General features: G+C 42.4%; 1 protein-coding gene and 1 long non-coding RNA gene across 2 annotated transcripts in view; one reads left to right on the plus strand and one right to left on the minus strand.

The window, feature by feature from the left end:
* Positions 1-441: 441 nt before the first annotated feature.
* Positions 442-27,894, minus strand: part of IRS1 (insulin receptor substrate 1) — a 59,430-nt gene continuing 31,977 nt past the window's right edge. The window contains exon 2 of the mRNA XM_046018298.1: positions 442-1,467. The gene's annotated coding sequence lies outside the window, so the exon portion shown is untranslated. The remainder of the gene's footprint in view (positions 1,468-27,894) is intronic.
* On the plus strand, positions 2,940-9,492 carry LOC123950491. Its single transcript, XR_006820235.1, has 3 exons — positions 2,940-3,115; positions 4,355-4,579; positions 8,944-9,492. It is a non-coding gene; the product is annotated as an uncharacterized LOC123950491 (long non-coding RNA).

Below are 27,894 nucleotides of genomic sequence, written 5' to 3' on the forward strand. Positions count from 1 at the left end.
AAAAATTCCGAGATGTGTGTGCTTTCCAAACAAGAAAAGGATTAACATCTTCCCTGCTGGCTAGATGTTTCAGGAGCCAGTCATTATGCTTTGACATGCTCTCTGTGCACTGGGTTTTATTAACTAATCGTTAATAGGCCGGTACCCACCAGGGCAAATGGAACCAGTTATGTTCAGTTCAATCATGTAACTAACACAGGATGGTCTCAGGAAACAAGAGATAAGGGTCTTGTGGGAAGTGACATGTAGCCCTGGTCATGATAAAAAACCATTTTTCTGGAATTTTAACTTCTGGTTAGAAATCAAAGACAAGCACTCACTTGTCTTAACCACCTTTCTCGAGACAATGCCAGAAATAAAATATCCTAACGTGTGCATGGGGGACAAAATAAAAAAAAAAAGGTAGCAGGAAGCTTACAGAAGTGGGGGGAAGGGGAGAAGAAAAGATCAACAGTCTCTAGTTTATTATGAATAGAAAGAAATTTCCAGAATTTACAAACACCCACATTGTTCATTCCAAAGAGAGCTCTTGATTTAAAGGGATCACCCAAGTCTCCTCTTCCTTACAGTATATACAATGGAAGACTTTGATTTCCTTTGCTTGTAATTTTGCTTCCATTCAATGGCCAATTTTAAGCTGACACTTGAAAACACCCAGTAGAATATATCCTTCTTCAGTTTAATTAACATGGCCTACTGCCTTACAGGAAAAAATACAAAATGAAGATCAATTCTTGTAAGGATCTCAGCTCAACATCAGGGCTATATTACAAGAGATAGTATCCACAAATAGAACTATACAACTGAGAACCATCTAATGGCACTATGATTCTTATTATATTATTTTTCTGAATTACAATCTTAAAACAAGGATCGTATCCTAGTCTACTCTCATTAGCCTTGTTTTAAGTATTTGCTCCACTCTTTACAACAGAACATAGTATACCTCAGTTTCACATCCAAAAAAAAGATGTGCTGTAAGAAAAGTTACACTTTAATTAAAAAAATTACACATAGAAATCAAAACCTATGTTAAATATTTAATACTCTCTCCACCCAACGCGAACAGTTTTGGATGAAATAATTTACAGCGATGCTTTGTCATACACAGTTTCAGCAGCAGATGAAATGGATCTTGTAAATGCAAGGAGAGTAAACCCATTCTCTCGTGGCATGGTGGTGGGCACATCAGCTCACGTGGCCAGCTATGTCCTTAAGGTTGACGATGAAGTTTATGCAGACTCATGGTTCTGGTGTCACAGTGCTTTTTTGCTTGGCACAATATAGTACGTGCAGTTCAGTCAAGGAACTCCTGAGGATTGTAGAAAGTAAACAAACTGAAATGGATGCATCGTACCATCTACTGAGGAAGAAGATGTGAGGTCCTGGTTGTGAATCGTGAAATATTCAGAGTCTGGGTACCCATGAGGAAAGGGAGGATTTGCTGAGGTCATTCAGGTCTTCATTCTGGAAAGGAAAATGAAAAGGATTCGTCACCACGGGCATATCACAAAGTGCACCATTCCATCAGTTTTTATGGGTTTTTCTTTAACAAGGAGGCAGGATCAGATAGGCAGATGTCACAGGCACAAACAGTACTGTGTACTTAAATAAAATCAACAAAGTGTACTTAACTTTCCCCCCCTTTCAAAATGCAAGAGTCTAAAGCAAATACAAACTCAAAATAGTCAATATTAATTCAGTCAACAGATCGATGGGATTTGGAGGCTTCAGAGTTGAGTAACACAAAAACATAAAATACTTTGATGTTCCGAGGATCCAAACAAAAATGTGAATTAGAGTTGTTGTGTCAAAGTACTATAAAACATTGTGAGGAGGTTATGGTCAGGCTGTGCTTCATCTTCTTTTGGTCCAAAGTCAACTGCAGATTTTAGAATTTGAAGTTGCAGGGCCTAACATCACAATATCTGAAGTCAGTTTTTAATGTGACATTGCTTGACACGAGGATTTCAGAGGCAGAAGGAGACCCAGTGAAACAGATGTAGTTAATCATTAAATTAAAAAAATCGGGGGGGGGGATTCTGATTTAGATCTAATAGAAATGCTATTCTGGCAGAATCACATTGCTACTATGCAATTCCAGAAGGCAGACCTCACGGGGCATTACCCGGGCCCTTCCAGAGAAGAGACACCTTATTCAACCTCATAAGCCCTCTTTTGGTCTCCAGTATGAACATTAGATAGACCTTCTGAAGCCCACATTTATGTATTTCAAAGTTATCTACACATACCAATGCTTATAGAATGGTGCAGACTGGATAGTAAATATTGTCAAATGGGTAACAGGTTGCATTAAATATTATGGGGGATATAAAGCTGAGTTGTGCTATAGGCCCTGTTTTCTAGAAAATCTAGGAAGGAAGGTAAGCTCTGTTCATAAATAGAATACAAAAGAAAAAGGGGGTAAATCCGATGGCAGATGCACAGAAAAGACACTCTAGTTGCATGGAGGGAGGGAAAGATGCTTCTAGATGGGAGTAGAACGGAAGTACCTCACTGAGACGTCTGGCGTGGACCAGAAAAAAAGGGATAGTTTGGGAATGTGGAAATGGGATCGTATCTTTGCTGCTTCAGGGCTGCATCCCCAGAGCCTCGCACGGGGGCTGACACACAGTAAGGACTCACTAAATAACACTGGAACGAACCAAAGGGACAAAGCACAGGTCCCGCTGAGACACGTGGTAAAACGAGGCCTGGGGAAGGGTATGGCCATGGGCAGGCCAAGTGGAGAAGGATGGATTGTGTGAGATCCCAAGGTATGTGAAAAGGGATTGAAGGAGGCAAAAAAATCTGAAAATCTGAAAAAAAAAAATCTGAAAATCTGAAAAAAAAAAAAATCTGAAAAATGTGGTGGGACCGATGGCGAAGAACCTCGAATGCGAGGCTAAGGTATTGCTATCTACGTCTGGGGACACCAGGACATGTTTCAGGATCTGTCCAGATGTAGTAGTACGAATCCATGTCAGCTCCAAGGAAAGGAACAGATTCTACAATCCATGCAATGTATATGTTGACCAGCATGACTGTTTTTCCCTCTCTTCCCTTGAAGGAGGGTATGGCTGGCACCAGTGAGCGTTCACCATTGGGCTTTCAGGTAAGCTGAAATTTACCAAGCGAGGACTCTAGTTTCATGAGATGCCTGTCGACATTTTAAAATATTAACTCCACCCCTAAGGGACAGGTAAACAGCCTGTTTCTCTAGACCAATAAAGACTTCCCATAGAGACACACACCAGTGTAAAAACAAAAAAGGACTCCAGGCTTATGCCTCTGATGGCCAGCGAAACAGGACTGACTCTGTGTAGTTCCTACAAGTGAAAGGAAAACCCATCCCTTCAAAAACCCTGGAGACCCATCTCCAGATCTCTTACGACTTTCAAGTTTTTCCTGAACTCACACTGCAGTCTATCAGAATGTTCCTACAAGAATATGTAGACAGAGCTTCACACAGCTTCATAGCTCTGGGCCCAAGATGAAGTGGGAAGTACATACTTTATTAAAGGGCTTGAGACAAACAAACAAACTGCTCATTTATAGAAAATGGGGGGGTGGGGCGAGCGGAGGGCACACGGTATGCTTTTCATTTTATAGCTGGCTCTCATCCAGAATGACGGGACAAAGAGCTCAGCACAGGAACAAACTGTATCCAGTTTTGTCCTCACACGTGCCAACCTGCATGGATGCAGAGGGGCAGAGACTGGGGGCCTCCCTGGGGAGGAAAAACCTTTGGGCTTCGCCAGATACTGATATCTATTGCTTTGGGCCACTCTGAACCCACCCTTCCCTGTCATTTCCCACAAATCTGTATGTTCAAAGAGCAGTAAATAAAGGGGTTTATTAATGGCACCATAAATCTTCCCTCCAAAGTCTCAGCATACTACTTCTCAAAGCCCTTTACTGTACATCCTGACCAGCACGTGTCTCAGACACTCATACTACCCACCGGTGTCATTACCTTGGGGATCTCTGCAAAAGGGAGCAAGTGGGAAAGAGGGAGGTTATGCTGAGGGGGAGGGGATGGGCACAGAGGCAATCAACAGGCCTCAGAGGCCGGGAAAAACTTCAAGTGAAAGTCTGAAGTTCACATCTGTTTTTCTTTGTTCAAGGGGTGTGTGTGTGTGTGTGTGTGTGTGTGTGTGTGTGTACATACAGAAAATGTAGCTCCTGAGTAAAGGATATGGATTTTTAACAGACACCCCTGAGTGAGAACTGTCCTTCCTTGCAGCCTCTTTGGGGTCTGCACACTTATTTCAAGCACGCAGCCATCGTTGGAGGCATTTTTGGAATGCTTTCTCAAGTTCCCATTTCTTTTCTTTTCCTTTTTTTGCGACAGCCTTCTCAGCCTTGGGCATATTCCTTTGAATGGTCTCTACAGCAGCCAGTCTCGGCCCTTTGAGGGCACATTTGATCTGTGGAAATGGCCAAAAATCTCTGAGAGCCAAATGTGGTGAATAAAGGGGCCAATTAAGCGTGGTAATGATTCCCAGCGACAGACTATCTGAAGCTGAAGAACCCGAAAACTGAAGTTCCCCAAACATAGCTGCTCACAACGGCTCTGGTGAGTTTTGTTGGAAACGAACTCTGAGGACTTTACAGACAGACTTTAGTGTAATGTTCATGGGGCTAAAGTTCATTTGCCTTATCCCCGCCTCTACACAACAGCGGTTAAGAAGGCCACAACCGCGCTTGAAGAAAGGCCCATGTGCATATCATACATTTGGGGGATATGTTTTTCAAAAACCAATACCCATACTAGCCTCCCACAGTCATTCAACTTAAGAAACATCTTTTCAAAAAAAAAAGAAAAGAAAAGAAACATCTGTTGAGTGACAACTAAAAAGGCAGTAGTAAGGACTATCCTAAGCACTGAAAAAGAAGACATGGGTAGAGGTACCTTTGATTCCCTTTTTATTTACAACCCAGACTGACTCACCAACCATGAGAGGCAAATATTGCAACCGTGTTTTACAAATACAAAAATTCATCTGTAACATCCACGAAGTGGAAACAAAAAAGTGAAACGTTTCCTTGGAGAAGAGCTAGGCAAATATCAAATGGTGATGTTCCTGTGATCCATCCTCTCGGGTTACCTCACTGGGGAATAACTTCTGAACCCAGAAAGACGACGCACCTGTCATGAGACTTAGTAGCAGGAAATTACATTTTGACAAAATTTCATCACCACATCAGCATCTCCTGTCCCTTTCCCTGTGTCTTCTTGTAACACAAAACCCACCTAATCCTGTTGCCGGTAATGAAAAATGTAATTTTTAAAGCATTATCAAATAAGTCAACACTTGAGCAATGCTACTTGAGAACTATGGATTACTGCATTATTGCATCCGGTAGGAATTTACATCTTCTGGACTTGACCCACTTAAACTATGCCTACGAGAGCTGAAAAACAGATAAGGCTTCTGACCTCCTCCAAACTCCGCCTACTGATGAGGCTTCACTGTAAAGGACCTGAAAACAGCAAAAGGTTATGATACGTGTACAATGAAGGATCCCCACCCTTTCAACAATGAATTTTTGGTCCAACCCATTGACTAAAAGTTTTATCTTGTATTCAAATGCCTCGAAACCTCTTGCCAATTTGAGTCAAGGGCAACACAGTTATAAATATCTGGTTAAAGCATTACTGGCCGTTTCTACTTCCACTAAGAAAGCAGGACTAAAATATTCTTAAGTTACTTGGCTACCATTATAGAGCAAAATGTAGCCACAAAGTAACTCTTCCTCATCCAACTCTGCCTGAAAAAAGGTGACTATTGTAATGACTTTTCTTCAATGCAGATTATTGTTTGAAATCTTATATTGCAGATTCAACTAGAAAAATTTGTATAAATGAATTCTTCCTCTTACATGTGTCAAAACAGCACATTTCTCTTTCACTTAAAATAAACAGCTGTGACTTTAAAAAAAAATTCTTCACTTTAATCTAGAAAATGTATACACCACAGGAAAATGTAAAGAAGGAGTAAACATTTCTCAAATTCTTGCCAGCCAGGGAAAGCCACGATTCAGCTGTGGTTCCAAAGCCGCTATTTACTCAAAGGACTTGAACTTTTAAAATTCTGCATTCAATGTCAAAAATGTTTCAATAGGACAGGAAAATAATGTTCCCATCATATTTAGATCTTCCCCTTTCTTAAAAAATCTGTGATGAGAAGATATTTGAAATGGTAACCAACTTTTAAACCTTCCTGATATTCTATTCCTTTCCCCTCCTCCCAATTCATTGTTTATGGGGAGGAGTACGGCGGTTTGATGTAGAAAAAGCCTCTGGCTTCCTGGTTTTAATGTCCAAAAGCTCAAGTCCTTAAGGGAATGGCACAGGTTAAGTATTCAGAACAGGAGGGGAGGATTCCTCAGAGAAGAGAAAACAGTTCCCTTCGCCTGGGAATAAAGAGAGAAACAGCACGGTGTGTGGCTCTATACCTGGTAGGATTCTGAATACGGCACCTGTGACTTTTCTCTGTATCTTGTCTTCCCAAACCTGTTGATTTCTTATTTGACACAATTATGTTCAAATGCACAGCACTACTGTGACCGCAATTTGCTTCTTCAGCCACCTTACTGATGCTGATGCCATAATTCATCTTACCACTCATTTAGAGAAGATCAAGCCTTCTAGAATGCTTACATATTAATAAGGCACCTTATAAAACACTGCAAAGTATTCTGTTTTTAAGCATACCCGATTCTGGTTAATAGGCCAATAAATTAAAAAAAAATCAGTATCAACTAAATTCATAGTTCTGGGAGTGTATATGTGCCCTGCATTTTAACACTTACACCACTCAATCTCCGATGGGTAAAGAAGACCACTGACCCATTGGATGGGCTGTGAAATGCTTATTAAAGAAATCTCCTGGCTTAGAATTTGGTTCCACCACCAGGGGTTGGATGGTAGCATTTAGGGAGGAACTCAGTCTTGTTAGCTATGGGAATCACCTAAGTAAAAAAGCTAACCAAGTTAACCAAAGCTAACACCAAGCTGCAAATTCCAGACACAGGGAGAATTACTCTGCTCTTGACAAGATACACCTGGGAAATGTCAGGGCAAGAGGAGACTTGGGCAAAGGACAGACCTAAGTGGGGAGGGAGAGAGAGGAAAGAAGGAAGGAAGGAAGGAAAAGAAGGGGGGAGGCAAAGAAAAAGAGCAAAGAAAAATCAAGGTAGGATTGAACTGGAGAACTTTTTAAAGGTTTTATCTATCTATTTGTCAGAGAGAGAGAGAGAGAGAGAGAGAGAGAAAGCACAAGCAGGGGGAACAGCAGGCAGAGGGAGAAGCAGTCTCCCCACCGAGCAGGAGCCCAGTGCGGGACTCGATACCAGGACCCTGGAATCATGACCTGAGTTGAAAGCATATGCTCGCAGACTGAGCCACCCAGCAGTCCCAGGATTGAACTAATGAATTAAAGTTAGAGGTAAGACCACAAGATGCTTGCTACTCTATGTTAACAAGCTAAACCAACATCTTTTCCAAGAGGCCAGATCAGAGCTGGCAAGACCCAGTTTCATGGTCTTAAAAGGCAAAGGGTAAGTGACCAGCCAGGCCAGTGCTTTCACGGAGCTGCTTAAAGAGCACTTTTGCCTGGTGTGAGTCACATGGGCGAGAGCTGGTGCAGATAACAAGGTTTCTGGCCGGGCCTTCCAGCGGCTGCCAGGGAGGAACATTCAGGGAGAGCTGCCAACATGTGAGAGGCCACCTCGCTCCAGTTCCCCCTGTGTCCCAGTGAAAGTCCTTCTGGCAGCGCTGGTGGCTTCGGGAGCCCACCAGCAAAGAAAGGCACATGCATTATGAAAAGAATAGAAGAGAGGGGCTGACCGGGGAGCTGCCCGTCCAGCCTGCACGCCCCCACTGTGAATCTTGCCAGCACCGCGGACCTCTCCTGCCCGCAGCAACAAAGGGCAGGAGCTGGGGCGGGAAACTTGTCCAGAGGGTTAGAGATTTATGGAGAAGACAGATGAAAACAACAACAACTTATGGTTGGCAACAGTTAAAAATATTCTGCCGGGGTGCCCAGCTGGCTCAGCCGGTGGAGCATGTGACTCTTGATCTTGGGGTCCTAAGTTGGAGCCCCATATTGGGTGTGGAGAGTACTCAAACATAAAAGCTTTAAAAAAAAAAAAAAGTATTCTGTCAATAATGTATTAAGAAAATATGAAAAAGCATTCCAAAATATTTTAAGCTGAAGAATATTCACTTTAGTGGTTTCCTATTCTTTTTATTAATAGGGAGTGTGCTGATAAAGCAAAAGATAAGGCCAGTGGGGCCAACACAGTAAGAGCCCTCCCCCTCTCCCCTCTGCAACGGAACTCAAAATGTCTGCAATCTCTCTTCTACTGAAATTAGAATGCATCCCCACATACATGACAGTCAGAGGAACTCAAGAGAAACAATCCCTCCCCATCACAAGTCAGACCACATAATGTGGAACAGGAAGCTTTAATTTTAATCGAGCTCAACCAAAATAAACCTGTTGCTTGAAAACATGAAAGTAGTATGATGCCTTCTTCCGTACTTGAGAAAGCAAGTCATGAAAGTCAGTCTTTCTTCTCGTTTTCATGGGACCTATTTTTGCTCCATATTCTCTCTCCTAGGAATTAAATTCCAATTCTGAGATTTATAGTTGATATTGTAATTTCACATCAGCTTATTGTTTTGTATTTTTTTTTAAATGTTCAGAAATACAAGGCATAGGTTTTATTGGTCTGGCTTTGATACAAACCAGTAGACTTAAATTAAAATCATAACTTAGTTTACAATGTGGCATAGAGATAGTAAAAAAAGTGTTGCGATACCGTTTCTGTAATTAGGCAAAAGGGAATCAAGCGGGCTCAGGGTCGGTCGTACTGTCTTTAATTTTTCTGCTCAACACTAAATAGATTTTGCATTCTTTGCTGTCTCCCCAGAGTCCTATCAGAAATTGCTTCCAGAAAGCAAGTGCCTGATTTTACATTTGAGTAATTGTCTGACTACCCAATTGTTTCTTATCAACCATCAGCAGCTTTTCCGTAAGAGCCTAAGAAGCAGAGCACAGAACTGCGCTCACACAGACAGCCCCCCGTCTGCAGCGGGCTGAGGTAAGGATCATTAACACCACTGACATCACTTTTGGCAGCCAGAGAAAAGGGAAAACCTGTGTTTAATCTACTTCCTACTCACCACAAGTTTCAGCCGGAGTCCCCGATAATATGGGTTGTGGTTGACTTTATGGAAGAACTTGGTAATGCAAGAAAAATGTACTGCACTGAACAAGCATCTTTAAAAGGAATCACGAGGTACCTCAGCTGTGTGGCCCTGATCTTCTGGAGGTATTCTGGTCATTAAACGGGCCTCACGGAGGCCAGGGCCATTCCCAACTCTTTCCAGTAAGGTCAAGCTCAATAGAAGACCTTCCCTACTGCACACATCTAGTTAACATCTCCTGGAGGCCATCAACAGAAATCACAAAGAAAAAAGCTTTACCTTTTGTCTTCCTTCTTGCCTTGAGAACACTAAGGGGAGGTTCGCGGGGAAGAATTTAATCCAGATTCTTCAAAGTAAACTGAGCTGTTGCTATTTCTGGGGTCTAAAGGATGAATGAAAACTGTGTGAAACCAATCGAAACTGGTCATCAATATAGAAGTATAGGGCAGCGTATTTCAAATGTATTCATGCACTATTGTGACTTTTTCTACATTAAGAATTCTTTTTTTTTTTAAAGATTAATTAATTAATTTATTTGACAGAGAGAAATTACAAGTAGGCAGAGAGGCAGGCAGAGAGAGAGGAGGAAGCAGGCTCCCTGCCAAGCAGAGAGCCCGATGCGGGACTCGATCCCGCGACCCTGAGATCATGACCTGGGCCGAAGGCAGAGGCTTTAACCCACTGAGCCACCCAGGTGCCCTACCTTAAGAATTCTTGTTAAAGAAGTGTAAGTCATAAAGATTTCTGTGCTATGAAAGCAAGTCTTAAAAGTCAATGTGAAGGAGGATATGAAACTACCCCATCCATACCAGGCTACAAAAGGCCACAGGTGGGACTTCCATGTAACTGGGTTATGTTTATGATAAGCTGTAACACGGTTGCAATAAAGTAATGCAACCTTGAGTTACCACTCCCTGAGGGAGGAGTATCCTGTATGGGATTCTGAATCCTAAAATGTAATTTAGGAAATTTAATCCAAAAAAGTTTACTTTGAGAATGAGGATGGTCCTGCCACATGGCAGTTATGCTTCTTAAAGCCTGATCAATTTGGACTCAAAACTTATTCCCAAGTTAAAATTTAAAAGGAGATCAAGACAATTTACATCTCTGTTCATTCTTCTCTCTGTGTTTCTGGGCAGGTTACTAACTCTCTTCCATCTCAACATTTTCATTTGTAACATGGGGATAACAGTACCCATTTCATAGGGTTCTCCCTTGAGGGTAAATGAGTCAATACATGAAAAATTCTTATTGCTGTGCCTCACACACAATGAGCTCTCCAACATGAGCTCTAATTTTAAGAATTCTTATTAAGAACTCGATACCCCTGGATTTCCAATTTCCTCCTGATACCCGAAAACACATACTAACCAAAAATGTGCTGGTGGAACAAGCAAGCAAGAATGAATGAATCCATTGGCCAGATGCCAGCCAAGGGCTGAGGCCAAAGCCGGGATCAGGATGTGTTTTGGGAAGGGAGACAGCATCAGCTGAGAGAGGAGGTGGTGTGGGGGTGGGGCTAGTGCCACAACAAAGAGAAAAGGTAAAAGTAGTAGAGGTGAAGCTAAAAATAAGATCCTGGGATAGGATTTTAGACAAAGACCCGTCTACCTACACAGGGAACAGCAGGGGTTAAATATTAGGACAGATAGCATTAGCATATCTTTGAGTGGATCTTAAATTAATGCTATCCACAGAAACACTGCTGAAAGCCTACTTCTCTTGCTTTCTCAGAAGAAATTAGAAGCCTGAAGCACCCCCCACCCACCCACCAATCCCTTCTAAGTCGGCTAATGAAAGACTTATAATGCTCCATGAAAGGATTCACAAAGAATTCTCATGAATAGGCTTAAATGGATGTTCAGTGAGATTCTTATGCACTATTTCCAGGTTCCAAAGGAGCATGTTTCTAATTGTTGGGGGAGGAAATGCGTAGCTTTTGTTTCCGAATTCTTGTCCCCAGTCTCGCATCTGAAGAAACTGAACAGGAGCGACACAGCCAGTCAACGCGGCCTGACAAACTCGGTGAAAAATTGGAATTGATGCCAGATATACACGGCTAATGGTTGGGCAGCTCGGGTGGGGGACGGACGCTGGAAAGATAATCTGAAATAACGGATAATGTATACATTGCTTGCATCTCTAAGGTCTTTGAAGCAGACAATGGTGCAGATTTCCAAGAGACTGCAAACACTTCTCTATTGTCCAGGAGAAGGAGGCAAAATTCTTCCAGTTGACAAGGAGCAGCTGACCTTTCACCCACTGACCCTCGAGTTCGTGGTCCTTTGCTTTCATCTCTCAAGTCTCACTTCCATGTTGCTCTTGTTTCTCTCTGTTCCCCATTATCTGACAGCTCGGCCTTTCACGTTTTCATTTGGAGAATGGTGTCTGCCGAGAAGTTCCCCGGGACAGCATGCTGTCCGTGAACTAGAAGACTCCTGAGAACAGCTGGGCCAAATTCTTCATTAAGAGGTGGTGGCGAGGGGCGCCTGGGTGGCTCAGTGGGTTAAAGCCTCTGCCTTCGGCTCAGGTCATGATCTCAGGGTCCTGGGATCAAGCCCTGCATCGGGCTCTCTGCTCAGTGGGGAGCCTGCTTCCCCCCTCTCTCTCTGCCTGCCTCTCTGCCTACTTGTGATCTCTGTCAAATAAATAAAATCTTAAAAAATAAAAAAAAGAGGTGGTGGCGACTCTTAAGTAAGGAATTCTTATGAAGGCTATTCTCAGGGGCGCCTGAGCAGCTCAGGCGGTTGAATGTCCGACTCTTGATTTCGGCTCAGGTCATGATCTCAGGGTCATGGGATCGAGCCCTGTGCCAGGCTCTATGCTTATCACCATCTGCTTGTTCCCCTCCTTCTGTTTCTTCCTTTCCCCACATCTCCACTAGCATGTCCTTTCTCTCTCTGATAAATAAGTAAATCTTAACAACAAAAAAGAATATTTATCAGTGACCCTGAGGGGAATCACAGCTCCAGGGGTGGTAGAGGGGGTCTGTGAAGGTGATCCCCAGGCCCACTGGTGTGCCAGGCAGGAGCCATCTGCATTTCAGCTAAAACACACTCGTGGGGCTAAACCACTTTTCTCTGTGGAGACCTTCTAGTCTCCAAGCATTTCACTAAATCTCGAGGTCTCAATTTGGGTGGGCGGGAGTAATTTCTCCCTGCAAGAGATATTTGGCAATGCTTGGAAACATTTCTGGCTGTCACAACTGGGGTTGGGATGAGGTGGGAGAGAAGCTGTTGGCATCTCATGGGTGGAGGCCGGGAATACGTCTAAACCTCCCACGACGCTCAGGATGGCCTCCTGCAACAAAGAACGATCTGCCCCAAATGTCAGTAGTGCTGAGGCTGAGAAACCACGCTCCGGGGCTGTTGCCAAAGCCACCAAATACTTGCTGACTGTCTCTAGGGTCCACATCAGTTCTGTGGATCAGAGTGAGGGAAGAGGTAGGTGTTCCTGTTCCAAGACCTTCCTTTATTTATGACGGCCACACCTCAGAATCCCAGTGGGTACACTCCATGCTCCTGGCCTTTCTCGATTTGTCACTGCTGGAAATTTACTTCTCCTGCATCCCACTCCTTTCCTTTTCAACTAGAAGACAGCTGATCTGATTAACCAGTCCAGGCCCATGTTTCCCTATGTCCCTCCTCCACAGGGAAACAGGGATGTCTAGACACAATGCAAAAGCAATGACTTGGAGAATACCAAGCATGGCGGAGGCCAACGCAACAGCGTCTGGGGAAGACTCACGGTGTGAAGCTGCTCCACCTACACTGACCATGAGAGATGGACCCCATCGGGAAATAACCTTGATTACTCCCAAGCTTGTATCTCAACCAACTGAGCGAGTACTTTGCAGATGGTCTTGGACAAGTCACTTGACCTCGCTTTGCCTCCACTGTTTAGTGAAATGGAGAAAATAGCTAGTCCTCACGATCATTTGTAAAACCCAGTGAGAAAAAAGAGACTTTTTCCTTCTGTTATTTGTGACTTATTAATCATGCTCATTGTCCTCAAATATCTAGGAGTAAATGGAAGTTAAGAATTAGGTCCCCCTGTTCCAGAATTAGTCAACTTTTTCAAAAATAAACCCACTAACTTTGCTCTCTAAGAGGTGACTCCTAAGTCAGAATATTATTTCCTACAGATTTTTTTCACTTTATGAAATACTCACCTTGGAAGATGATTTAAAAAAAAAAAAAGTCAAAGTTCAAGACAGAAATTTCAGTTGCTGTTTCTAAGTATAAGATGTGTTTCCAGGGGCACCCGGGTGGCTCAGTGGGTTAAAGCCTCTGCCTTCGGCTCAGGTCATGATCCCAGGGTCCTTGGATCGAGCCCCACATCGGGCTCTCTGCTCAGCAGGGAGCCTGCTTCCCCCTCTCTCTCTGCCTGCCTCTCTGCCTGTCAAATAAATAAATAAAATCTTAAAAAAAAAAAAAAAGTTGTCTTTCCAGAAGGATACTTTTTGGGTCTGTTTTCCCTAAAACTTAAACTTGAAAAATAACTGGGTGAGGGGCAGGGCACAGAGACCATCATCAATGAAGTCTGACGGGTTCCAAATTCTAAAAATCAGATGATGGACAGAAAGAACAAGTTGAGTTCCAGGTGGTTAAGTATGAAGCTTTTCAGATGGCCCCCGAAGGTAATGGTAATAAGAACAAATGCTCCTGAAATAAAGCCACAGAAACTACTGTGGTGCTTTAGTTCATAAGGAAAACAATAGCTTCTATTCTTTCCACACCGTAGCTGACAGAATGCCTTCAGAGTAAAACCCAACCACACAATTTCACCATTACTACCCAACAGCAGACAGGCTATAATTAACATTTAATTAACATCCTTATGGTGCACTTTGCTTAATTCTGCTCAAAAACTGCCTTACGTTTTTCCCATAAAACCATGTCACAAATGGGCAGTGGTCTGTCTCTTCCTTTGGTTACTTTCCTTCCTGAACAGTATAAGGAAGAGCGTGACTACGTAAGTGTCCACGTCAAATCTCATTCTTAGGAGATGCCTCTCTTCCTTCCTGTCCTTCCACCCGGAGCTCTCCTCACTCCCAACCATCAGCAGCACCAAACAGAGCCTCTAAACACAGCCACTGACTTCACACACATCATTTCTGCTGGATCCTCCCCATAGAGCTTCCAGTAGAACCAAAGACCTTCCCAGTCTTCCAAACAGAAGTGCAAGGATGAAGAGCAGCCAGATCCTTGCTGATTTCCTCCTTTAATGCATAGCTAGAGGGAATTAAAGGAAGGTTACTCAAGATCCATTCGACAGAAGTAAATAAGCTGATGGGAAGGGTAGTATAACGAAAATATGCAACTGGATGGCAATCATTCCAACTTTTGTTTTAGATGCTCCATTCCCATTTCCACAGGTGACGTCCACTGCGTGACCAAGTCATGGTAGAAAGGGTTCATAGATTAATATAAACAGAACAATCAAAGTAGTCCTACATCTGGTATTAGGGGGACTTCCTTGATCATACGGTTATGGTTAAGAGTTAGAATCATGTTGCCTGAGCCCATGACACTGGTGAAGAGTAGCACTGAGGAAAGATTTGGGTCTCCTCACCCCAAGAGTCCTCTTTCTAACCATGAGTCATTAAAATCTTAATATCCCAACTATTCAGAGAAGAAAAGAGATCCCCCCAAAAAAGAAATGATCCCCCAAGGAGGAAAAACAAGGTGATACCCAATAAGGATGCAAAGCAAGATTTGTAGCAGTCAAGTCATTCAACTATACAATGAGGACTTCCATTAGATAAAAGGGGCAAACCTATAGCAGAAAAGACCCCAAAAAGTCTCTGAAGACTACTAATTTATTGAAAATGAAGAATACACATCAATTTGGTCCAAAATTGTTATAATAGCATAGGTATCAAATTAATAGGGATTTGAGATACAGATAAACATAGGTATTTCCACGTATGTACAATACCATATCTAGCTTTGGTCTCCACTCTTCAGGTATACTAGAGAAAAGTACATAGGAAATAACTAAATTATGAAGCAATAAAACAGAATAGTCCTTCTCAAACTAATGTGCTTAGGATCTCTCAGGGGTTTTGTTAAAATGCAGATTCTGATTCACCAGGTTTGTGGGAGAGCCCAAGTTCAACCTGCTGCCAGGTGACCCCAACGCTGCTGGTCTGGGGACCACACTCTGAGCAGCAAAGGAGGAAAGAACCTTTAAGAAAAGGGGAAACATACTATTTAACTTCAGTAAAAGAATAATAAGAGGGCTTAACCAGGGACTTGAAGGAAGACTACATGATAAGCCGTCTGTTCTCCATCTCGGTAGGGTAAATGAGCTTAAATTATAGCAGTAGCTTTGAACTGAAAAACAAAGAAAAATTTCCAGGCATAAAGGTTCTAAAAGAGTTAACTAGACAAGAATGAGAAAGCTCCATGTCAGGGCTCCTGAAAAACACAGAAGGGAGGGGGGTAACTGCAAAGAAGATACTGGAAGACAACAGCAACAGACTCCACACTGATGGGTTTCTACCTGCTTAGTGTTCAGGTTGCGGGAGACTGAAGACAGTTGGACTGGGAAAAGAGGGCTGGAAACTGTGATCCACTACATTTCTATCTCTTTAAAACACTGATGCAGATTACTTTGATGTCTGGAGGTCCAGTCAAGAGGAAGTGAGTAGGGCCACGTGCGTTAGCTCACAGATTCTAGAACCCAAATAAACAAGCATTTACCATGACCCAAAGGAACACACTCAAGATCCATTCGACTGAAGCTGCCTTCCAGCTGTCTTTTACCAAATAAACCTCAAGGCACAAACTGGAGGTTAGTGCTTAACTCCCTGTCTTTATTATTTGAGGGGACCAGCAGGCAGGACAAGCCATCAGACTGCTAACGCAGATCTCCTCTCGAATACAGGAGTAGAATCAACATAAACAATTAAAAGCTTATAGCAATCTGCGACACCTTCAACTTGGAAGCATCGAAAGTACTGATATCAAAATATGCTCCTGTTTTTCCACCAAGCATTAATCTATCCTCCCTAATGTTTCTGTAGAGAAAGGCTGACTGTATGTGCAGGGATCTCATCCCCTAGGATGTGTGCAGAGGAAGATCCAGAAGCAGGACATTATGCATCCGGGGAAGCGGCAAAGCCATCATGACTCCAAGGTATCAAAATGTGGATATCCTGGGGCGCCTGGGTGGCTCAGTGGGTTAAGCCGCTGCCTTCGGCTCAGGTCATGATCTCAGGGTCCTGGGATCGAGCCCCACGTTGGGCTCTCTGCTCAGCGGAGAGCCTGCTTCCCTTCCTCTCTCTCTGCCTGCCTCTCTTGTGATTTCTCTCTGGTCAAATAAATAAATAAAATCTTTAAAAAAAAAAAATGTGGATATCCTGAGCACGAAGGATGGTCTGTGGGTACCAGTAACTTCCATTCACATTAACGGACAGCAGCACGAGAAGAAGGCAAACAGCCTCAGATCAAGAGCATGCCCTTCAGTCCACCTTAGTAGCAAGTTAGTTACTACGTGGTTCCATTTTCACCTCAATGAAGCTTCACAGCAGTGCCAAGCTCTTCGTTATTTGAAGGCAATTTCATTCACTGGGCCTGACCCGCTGCTCTGACCAGGAGGTACAGCTTTACTGGTCTGGAAGACAAGCCCCAGGGAGGCAAGGAGAGGTTTCTAATGGCTTTAGAAAATGGAAGGAACACGGGGTGACCAGAGATACACCCAAGAACTAATGCTAAAACCAGGGCTGCGGAGCGCAATTCAAATGCTATGCAATTCACATGAGTTATTTTCCTAAGCAAGTGGGGTTAGAAGGAAAATACATTTCATCAAGGGTTATGGGATACAGCAGGAAGGAGAACTGCCCGCAAGTCACTTATCCTTCCAGCTACCTGATGGGAGTAAGACCCTAGAACCCCCCAGCACTCAGGCTTCGATTTGATCAACATCACTGAGCTGCTGTGGTAAAATGGCAATAAAAGTGCCCACCTGGCTGGGCACTGGGTTGTTGTGAGGATGTGTGTGCAAGCGGGGGAAGAAGCAAACAGAGGGACAAGTAGACACTGTGCTAAGCTCAGAGCCCAACATGGGGCTCGATCTCATGACCCTGAGATCATGATCTGAGCAGAAATCAAGAGTCAGATGCTCAACTGACTGAGCCACCCAAGTACCCCAGCACCCCAAACATTTATAACCTGAATTTTTATACTTCATTAGCTGAAAGGTAAAATTGTATCTAGGCATGGTACAATCATACTATATTCTCCATATGCCACAAAATTTAATTTTGTGACTGAATAAACTTGTTTGATTAACATCATTTGCTAAATTGTTCTTGACGCTTGTGATCTCCAGTTCTACCTGATTTATCACTGCGTTTCATACATAATTGGCACTCAATAAATAACTGTTTATAGATATTAAGGTATATATAAGAAAACCAGATGCACATACGCACATATTCTAAGGTCCATATGACTTGAATAAGAGGAATTTTAGGGGCGCCCACTCAGCTAAGCAGCCAACTCTTGGTTTCATCTCAGGTCATTATCTCAGGGTCGTGAGATCGAGCCCTGCGTTGGGCTCCATGCTCAGCACGAGTCGGCTTGAAACTCTATCCCTCCCCCTGTGTCTCTCCCCTCCTCTCTCTCTCAAATAAATAAACAAAAATTTTTTTTAAAAAGTGATTTGAGGCAAAGAAAAATGGCTCTTAAGTTTTTGTGGTTTCCCCTACATTTAACAGTAAGTAGGCATTTGTTAACCTTTTAAAAGTATTGTCCCCCTTTTGATAAGTATTTTTTTAAAAAGTTCAATCTATTTTTTAATACTACAAATTAAACAGGACTTAGAAAATAAAGCAAAGTTTATATTGATTATAATGGTTTTCAAATTTCACTTGTATCCTCTACTCTCCCTGAATATTTGAGTAAAACCACTCCTGGGGAGAGGATGTGATGCATAACACATCCCACACACACACACACACACACACACACACACACACACACACTCGCCATCAGCAACACACCCAACATTTGTTCCATGTCAACCACTACATTAGGAGTTTGAATGCTCATTATTTCATTTAATCCTCACGACCATCTTGAGGTTACATTATTATTCCCGTTTTAAAACTGAGAAACTGAGGTTTGGAAAAGAGAGTAAATTCCTCAAGATCTTGAAGCTACGTAAACAGGGCCACCAGGATTCAGAATCCGTGCTCGTGACCACAGATTTACAGACAATGCTAGAAAAAGCATGGGGGGAAGTATGGCAAGCCTGTCATCTAAACACAGTCCACCGGAATAGACAGAGTTATTTTTATAACAGGAAATGGGGGTAAGCTCCGTTGTTTACAGAGGATAATGAGAAATTACATAGCAAAATGCCACTCGGATAAATCTACACGGAATCAGCTAAAACACCATTTCGCACAACAGGCATCTGGGTATCAGAAAGAGCTCCACTTCCGGAAAACAGTCTGCCAAAGACATTGCCATCATAGAAGTATGCTTTTATCCCTTGTTACGGGCCCTCCCAGAAAAACACTAAACACAAAATCGCTCATTTCTTGAAGAGTCTAGACAGTGGTAGATGCAAGCAACTGGGTGTGACTAATAGATTCTGACAAACACACACAAACAGAGCCGAAAGGTAAAGCGCAAGGCCTGACATTTATGGGCCCATAAAATAGGAACCCCATCCCCTCTCAAGACTGTAGGCTCTTCTGGCCCACTGCTCCCAGTGCAGGCTTCAGTCTGTGGGGGGATATTTTTATCCAACTACTTTTCCTTCAGGCCTTCCGTCCTTTATTTAGAAAGCCAAAATAAAACCAGAAAGAGCATACATATCGTCATAAGCCATACACTATAATATGTAAAGAAAAGTCCTTTGACATTAGCAGCCACCAAAGAACAGAAGACTAAAAAGTAAATCGTAAACAGCTGCATCTCCCTTTCCAAGTGTTTACATTCTTAAACATCCACTTCTTAAAAATATTCCCTATGTCGATCAAAACACGCTGTACTCGAGGACAGGAAAACAATGACGTTAGCTTGAAGACATTATACGGTTTACACATAAACAGAGCTTCAGTGTCCTTATTCTGGTTGGCAGCAACTGATCTAAACGGCTCAAGCGGAGAGCTGTAATTGTGTTAATTATCTCTGTTTACAGAAAACTCTAAAACATATATGTAACCTTTAAAATGGCACCTAGGCCGAGTGTGTGTTCCCCACTGCAGAGTAGGGGATACAAGTGGTTTAACAAATCAAAACAATCCGAAAGCTCTGCATGTTGAACTTGGGGGGCATCAAGCGTCGGTGACAGGGGATGCCATTAGTAGAGACACTGTCCCTTCATCCCTTGCTTCCCCTCCCCCTCCTCCTCCCACCTTTTTTTTTTTTTGTTTTTAAACTTTCCCTTAATAGCTTCTCCCTGTCAATGAGGGCCACCCATAAATACCCATTGGCCTTATTATTGCTACTCAGGCTTAGAAAACTGGGTGGCCCCATCACAACAACCAGTTTTTAAATCTCTGCCATTGAGCATGAAGCATGAATGCCACAAAAAGCTAACCCGAAAAGCATGATCTCCCCATCACAACACGGAGGTGGACCCGAGCAGGGAGGAGTCAAATCTCTAACATTCTGTTTCATTTTCAAGACATCAACAATTGGCAAAAAGTCTTCAAAACACAATGTCCATCTACAGACTTCACACATGTACTTCCAGGTGTCCGTGGAAAAGGAGATACTTCATTTTAAGATACCTTTTAAACTACAACACAAGCTCACCTCCATCAGGTGTCGCCAATTAATACGAATGGTAAGAGAGCCAGTAAGTTCAGGCAGATAAAAGAGCTGGCTGTCCCAAACGGTCATTAAGAAAGCATTTATCCTATACCCACATGTCTGAGGAATGAGCCAAGGTGAATCACCAAGTTCATCTTACTGAGAAAATTTTGATGTTCAAATCTGGCATGAATGAGCTCACTGAAGGTGGTGAAACAGTCCTGGATACGCTTCTTAGGTCAGCCAACCGTCGCCCAAAAGTTACCAGGGGCTGTTTGAAAACACTCACCGTACAACTAGAAGTCAATGTCCTGACAACCAAAGCTCTGAGTGTTAACACACGTCGGCAGGTTTATGAGGATGAATACACAGAACTAATATATCTCACCTTTAGAATACAAGTAAAGATAGTTTCAGAAATCTGATGACTTACTGATCAATTACCTCCTTATCGATGCATTGCAACAGCAGTGTGAATTCAAATGCAATGGTCCAAACCACAACTGGATGGAATTCTAGGGAAGCCCCTAATTGCTTCCTGTAAAATATAATCGTTCCTCCTTCCCTTAACAGGCTTCTGAGAAGGCAGCCATCTCGATAGCCAAAGACAGGTCTCATGCCTGTGTGCTTGCTTTCAATGATGAAGGGCATGTGTGAGAAGCATAAATATATTTGTCTATTTATAAAGTACTACCTCATGGGTAGTCATGGTTCATGGGTCATGTCATGGGTCACGACAATGACAAGTCATACTGACATTGGGGGGAAACTGCAACATACAAGGTAAGAAGCTTCCATCAGGGAGGATGATGGGTGCCCCAAATCCATGCACTCCTGCAAACCCAGTTCTGAGCAGGCAGTAAGCCGGCAGTACCAAACACATTCAATCGTGAGCTCCACAAGAAAGAAGTTTCCGTGGCTAACAACTTTTAGGACGTATCTCCCTCTAGACTTCAGAGCCTTCACATTTTTCTTTAGCCCCGTGTTTCCCAAACTTAGGATCAGAAAATATGTAGATCTTATTTCATACTGTGGTTAGTAAGATGTTAATGCACCAATAATTTATAATTTGGCATATAATTTATATGTCAAAAGAATGGTTGTCTGCTCAGATTTTGAAGGAAAATGAATTTATTTATTTGTTTGTTTATTTACTTATGGGTGGGTGGGAAGAGAGAATCAAGAGTGGAAACAGCAGTCTTCATCCCCTAATTATACAGACTCAATCTGAATTCAGAAAACCATTCTTCAGGGACGCCTGGGTGGCTCCATTGGTTAAGGGACTGCCTTTGGCTCCGGTCATGATCCTGGAGTCCCAGGATCCAGTCCTACATGGGGCTCCTTGCTCAGCAAGGAGTCTGCTTCTCCCTCTGATCCTCCCTCCTCTCATGTGCACGCGCGCGCTCTCTCTCTCTCACTCTCTTTCAAATAAATAATCTTAAAAAAAAAAACCAAACTCTTCAGCTTTCAAGGCTCATGTATGAAAGCTCTTTTATTTTTACCTTCATGACACTGGTGAATGAACGTCATGGAAATGAAATGGTTTATTTCTATGCAAATAATTTTAAATAATACTTGAGAAGCACAGACAAAAGCAAAATGTTTACATTGCTAGGAAAACCAGCTCTACCATTAGTCTGCCACCATGACCAGAAGACCCAATGAGTACTCTTTATTTTTTTTTTTTTATTTGTCAAAGAGAGAGACAGCACAGGTGGGTGGAGCAGCAGAGGGAGAAGCAGACTCCCCGCTGAGCAAGGAGCCCAATGTGGGACTCATCCCGGGATCATGACCTGAGCCGAAGGCAGATGCTTAGCCACGTGAGCCACCAGGCGTCCCCAAGGAATACTTTAAAATTACAAAAAAAATCATAAATGTACTTTTTCAAAATATTAAAAAGAATATTACATTCCCTTTTAGCCTAAATATTTTCTCAATATACATCTATGGATCCTGGAAACATGGGAAGTTTGAATGTCTAAATGTGACTATTCAGATTTGGATAGAAGTTTTACCATATGGGGTTAAATTCTGCTGTGATAGAGAAATAATTACAATGTAGCAAACTATTACTTTCATCCCTTTCTTGGTTTCCAAAAGGCTGCGATGATTTACATATTTTCTAAAATATCTCTATGTGTATAGATCATATACTGCCAGAAATATGGAAATGAAACACAATGAGCATAATGTTTATAGAGAGTAAAAAGGAAAAGGTGGCAGGGAAGGGATGACCTTAAATTAGCAGATGCAAATGAGAACAACCCCCACAATTAGCCAGATAGGACACAATCCAAGGTTCTTAAAATGTCCAAGGAAGTGGAATTTTTGAAACTAAAGATAGATACAAGGATTGTCTTGAAGATGGTTTTGTAAACTGCTCTAACAAAGACACTCAGTGCACATTAGAAATTATTTTATCCAGTAACTGTGGAATAAGAGAGGCTCTACAATTATACATTCACTTCTGTTTGTGCCCAGAATATGACTCAGAGAGGCCCAATGGGGAATAATGAAAAAATAAGCCCTAATACCCTAAATTGCCTGTTTCAGGGGGGAAAATATTACACAAGGCTCAAAGCACAAATAAAAGTCACACTAGCAAGTAATAATCATTAGGCATCCATGTGGTTTTGAAAGCCAGATCCAAATGCTTATTTATAAATCTGAGATAAAGTTGCTGTATTTTTTATGATGCCATGTTGGTAAATGGAAAATGTTCTTTCTACAAGCAAAACATTTTCTGCAGAGAAAACTTTTATGGAGGTCTGGAGCAAAGGAACTTCTAAACATGGCACCTGCATTTAATAAAGGGGCAACTAAGTACAGGGCTCTCCAGTCCTAAGTTACAAAGGTTTTGACATCGCCAGCAAACCATGGCAGCTGGCGAACGTCCTGAACCATTAACCACCAACAGCAGCTGAAGCAAGTCACATTCCAAACTCTGTAGCACTTCCTATAATACAGTAAAATGTTGATATGCAGTAAAATGTATTTCCTCACTAAGGCTGAATGAGATTATGTAAGCAGAAGAGGACTATTATGATCAAAGCAGATACACGTTTTCAAATGCATTTAAAAACTGAATGAAAAGCAACATAGCAACTTCTTATTTCAAAAATCTGGCAAAGACAAAATCCATTTTTTTTATTACGATTTAAAACATGGAGCTTTCTTAACACTAGAGAAAACACAAGAGAACCCAAAGTCACAATAAAACCTAAATACGGCACCAGTGCCCTGAATAACAAAACCATGAAAATACAACTGAAATGCTTTGACCTTGTACTGTTAGAACATGTCCACAGGCTTGGATGAGAAAGAAAAGTCACTCACAGAGGAAGCCCACCCTTCAAACAAGTCTTCTAATTGCACAAATTAAATTTGTTTTTCTCCCTCGCATTGTTTTTTGCCCTAAGACAAGATTAACAATTAATTTTAAAACCAAGATTCAATAAGCAGCTTTACTAAAAGGTCACCTAAATATTATTTCAACAAAAGGTGACATTAAGAATCTAACTCTCTATTCCTTGGAGAGAGCTGAAAATACCCAGTGAGTTTATAAAATGTCAATAAAAGAGGGTCTCACAAAGAGCTAATCTAATGGTATCCGGTCCACACTTCCCTACAAATATATGCAGTCATACTTTTTTTTTTTTTTTCTCCCTCTTAATCTGCTGTGGCTCCATTAGTAAGCCCCTAAAAATGTAACCTGGCATTTACACTCCGGTCCATCTGGAATGTCTCTACGTCAGAGGAAAACCCTCACCCCCGTGAAAGATGAACAAGTACACAGCTGGTCGAGATCTGGGCACGTATGAAGGAGTCCACTTACGTGCCTGCAGACACTGCCTAAATGGTGAATCCCTCCAGCACCCTCTTCTTCCCACTTCTGAATCAACCTAGAAAAAAAAATGAGGGTTTTTTTCTTTTTTTTTTAATTAAATTCTCTACTTTGGGGCACCTGGGTGGCTCAGTCAGTTAAGCATCAGCCCTCGGCTCTGGTCTTGATCTCAGAGTCCTAGGATTGAGCCCCACGTCCAGCTCCCTGCTCAGCGGAGAGCCTGCTTCTCCCTCTCCCTCTGCTGCTCCCCTGCTTGTGCTCTCTCTTTCTGTCAAATAAATAAATAAATAAATTCTTTTTTAAAAAAAATTAAGTAAATTCTGCACTTTTTTAAAAAAGATTTTTACTTATTTATTTGACATACGGAGATCACAAGTAGGCAGAGAAGCAGGCAGAGAGAAAGGAGGAAGCAGGCTCCTGCTGAGCAGAGAGCCTGATGCAGGGCTCGATTCCAAGACCCTGGGATCATGACTTGAGCCGAGGGCAGAGGCCTCAACCCACTGAGCCACCCAGGTGCCCCAAATTCTGCACTTTTATTAGACGCCCAATAATTCCTTGTTGAAAAGACGCTGCAAGAACAAAACTTCAACAGTTGTTCTTGAAGCTAGCCGAAACCCAAAGTGCTGTCTTCTACCCTCACTAGAAGCCTTGGGAGCAAAGACGCAGAGGGCTGAGTCCCAACTTGTGAGCCCTCAACCAGCAGCTCAGGGCTCCCCAGAGCAGTGGACTCATGCATGTGCATTTGGACAGACAGGCAGGAATTGCTGAGGTTTTCCACACTGCTTCCCTGAAAACCAATACTTCTAGGTTTCACTGCTGGCTCAGGATGTGAAGTTAAACTTAGAATCAAGCTGACTTCTGTAGCAAGCTACACCACCTAACTAGCAGGAGTGTGAACCTACACACAATGCCAGTTCTCAACTCACAGTTTTACCTTCTTTATTTTTAAAGATCTATTTATTTATTTTGGAGTGAGAGTCCATGAATGAGGGGGGAGGGGCAGAGGGAGAGAATCTTTCAAGCAGACTCCAAGCTGAGTCCGGGAGTCAGGCCCGGGGGCCGATCTCATGACTCTGAGATCATGACCCCAGCCAAAACCAAGAGTTCGAACCTTAACTGACTAAGCCACCCAGGCGCCCCTTAACTCTCAGCTTTAATGAGCAAAGCAGGACAATAAAACCCAGCTCTCCAGGTAATTTAACTAAAACAACGACACAACAGCTTTGGAATGTGTTTTGGCACTAATTTGGTGTTTGTTGTAAGGAGGTTAGGATGGACAACTATAGGGGGCGCTATTTATACCACTGTTTGTGTGAAAACAGCCCTGTGAATAGCACCATTCACAGTCCGATGGTTTTGAGTTCTACTAAGCCATTTTAAACCAGTTACCAAAACCGAAGCCTCAGAAAAAGCTGGAAATTATCCATTTTATCTTAACAGCCACCTCTGCCACACCGGTCAACTGCCATTCACAGTGACGAAGTTTTGCTTCTTATCAAACCTTATACTGAATACAGGCTGGCTGAGGTTTCAAAGAGCTTTCACAAAGACCCCAAACTGGATCATACAGCTCCTAACACTTGAACAGAACTAAGAATTTATAGGTATTCCAATAAACCTGAAATTCTCCAAATCCGAGGAATCTACCCAACAAAGCACTGTCTAACCCGATTCAATTAGGAACCGTGCCTCTTGAATCTTGAATAACTGTTTCATGAGTGCAGTTTAGAAATTATGACTGAGCAGTAAGCATAGTCATGAACAGAGGTTGCCCAGTGCTACTACGTTGCATCATAAACTACAGGAAAGTTAAAGTTTCTCATTAATTTTAGCAAAGACCCCTGTATTGGACCACACAGGCACTTCATCCTGATTATCCGAGAAGCATATAAAACAGGACTAGGATGATTCATCAGTATGAAGGTTGATCTGCAGCCCTGTATCTAGCCAGGCCTCGTTCCTACAGAAACACTCCAAATACAAACTAGAAGTCTCCCTAAGGTTCGCTTTCCTTCAACAACTGGCAATCGTCACTCTTCAGAAATGACACATTCAAATGTGGTATGATTTATTCATTTAGTTACCTTTTTAAAAACCTTGCCCTTAGTGACTATAAAAAGGCACTATCACCATTTGAGGTGGCGTCCTGACTTGGAATCATGGTCCAGGATTCTCTGGGAAGTCATAATAGATGTCACGTTAAAGACACACAGCTCGGGGCGCCTGGGTGGCTCAGTGGGTTAAAGCCTCTGCCTTCGGCTCAGGTCATGATCCTAGGGTCCTGGGATCGAGCCCCACGTCAGGCTCTCTGCTCAAGCAGGGAGCCTGCTTCCTCCTCTCTCTCTCTGCCTGCCTCTCTGCCTACTTGTGATCTCTCTCTGTCAAATAAATAAATAAAATCTTTAAAAAAAAAAAATAAAGACACACAGCTCATGCCTCCTGTGGTACAGCCGTCTAAAATGCCACGAGTCCACAGAAATGCACAAAATTACTAAAGAGTGATCACAATGTAAGTTTTACCTCCCATCTCTACCTACAATCTCTATGGAAACAACTCCATTCTGCTCTTACAGCTCAAAGGCAGCCACACCATACATAAAGAAACAGTGTGGCTCTATCCCCATAAAACTATAAAAGACAACCAACAGTCAGATTTTAGCCCACGGGCTCTAGTCTGTCAACCCCTTATGTACTGTAAAGTAGAATTACATATTTTACTGTAAGTCAGGAGTAAGAACACAAAGGGGACCATACATAATATCCAGGTTGGCTCAGAGTAACAACCCTACAAGTATGAATACCTTTCTAATGCAAGGAATCAGGCAAGCCAACAGCTAACAAGGAGTCTGTCAAGGATAAATATGTATCTGTTATTCTTACAAAATATTATAATACTATTTTGATCATCCAGAAGAGAATAAGACTTACTTAGAGCATTCTGTGTCATTATCTTCATTTAAATGCTTTTTTAAATTTTTTAAAGATCTGGTTATTTATTGGAGGGGGTAGAGGAGGGGCAGAGGGAGAGGGAGAATTTCAAGCAGACTCTTCACTAAATGTGGAGCCTGACAGGGGGCTCGATCTCACGACCTTGAGATCATGATCTGAGTAGAAATCAGAGAGTTAGACGCTTAGCCGACTGAGCCACCCAGGCGCCCCTCTTCTTTTAAATGCTTTTATTTTTTTTTAAGACTTTATTCATTTATTTGATAGAGATCATAAGTAGGCAGAGGTGCAGGCAGAGGGAGAGGGAAAAGCAGACTCCCCACTGAGCAGGGAGCCCGATGCGGGGGCTCAATCCCAGGACTCTGAGATCATGAGCTGAGCCGAAGGCAGACGCTTAACCCACTGAGCCACCCAGGTGCCCCTTAAATGCTTTTATAGTTAAGAATGTACAGTAATTTTCTGAATGGAAAAACAAAAGAAGAGACAACACCCCTGAAGGCAAGGAGGGATAATGGCTGGCAAAGGAAATATAGCTACCAGCCTTATACTGGAGGGTCTTGTTAGTTTTCACTCATCATTCCCTAAACATTTCCCATACCATCCTATTTTGGGTTCCCTTTTATTCAAATTACTACATTTTTGGGGTTTTTCTTTTTATACCATGGTGCGGTTTCTTCAGTCCTGAAATTATGCAAAATTCTGAGAATCCTGTATTAAGGCTCCCTGAAAGGCTGCTATCCACATTTCTGACAAAAATATTACAAACAAAAGCCACAAAAAGTGCCATAGATGCCACATCTCAGATCCCAGTGGTTACCCCCTTTAATGCCAACGTGAAAATGGAATGAGCAATCCAGCGAGCTTGAATTCCAAGGGTATTTTTAAAAAGATGCCATCTTCTTTTCAAAAGCAAAACAGCAAGAGAAACAGTTTTCTTCTTCTCTAGCACCAGCAATCCAAAGTATTAGATCATTGTGCATTTGAGTTCTAATGGCCCAGGTATCAACATTTTTATGGTCTTTTTGTCTTGGTTTCTATGATATAAGTTTTACTCCAGCTGGAATTATTCATGATACTCCCAATAATTCTAAATCAACTTGAAATGCCAT

The sequence above is a fragment of the Meles meles genome, chromosome 9, assembly GCF_922984935.1.
Source record: "Meles meles chromosome 9, mMelMel3.1 paternal haplotype, whole genome shotgun sequence".
NCBI lineage: Eukaryota > Metazoa > Chordata > Mammalia > Carnivora > Mustelidae > Meles > Meles meles.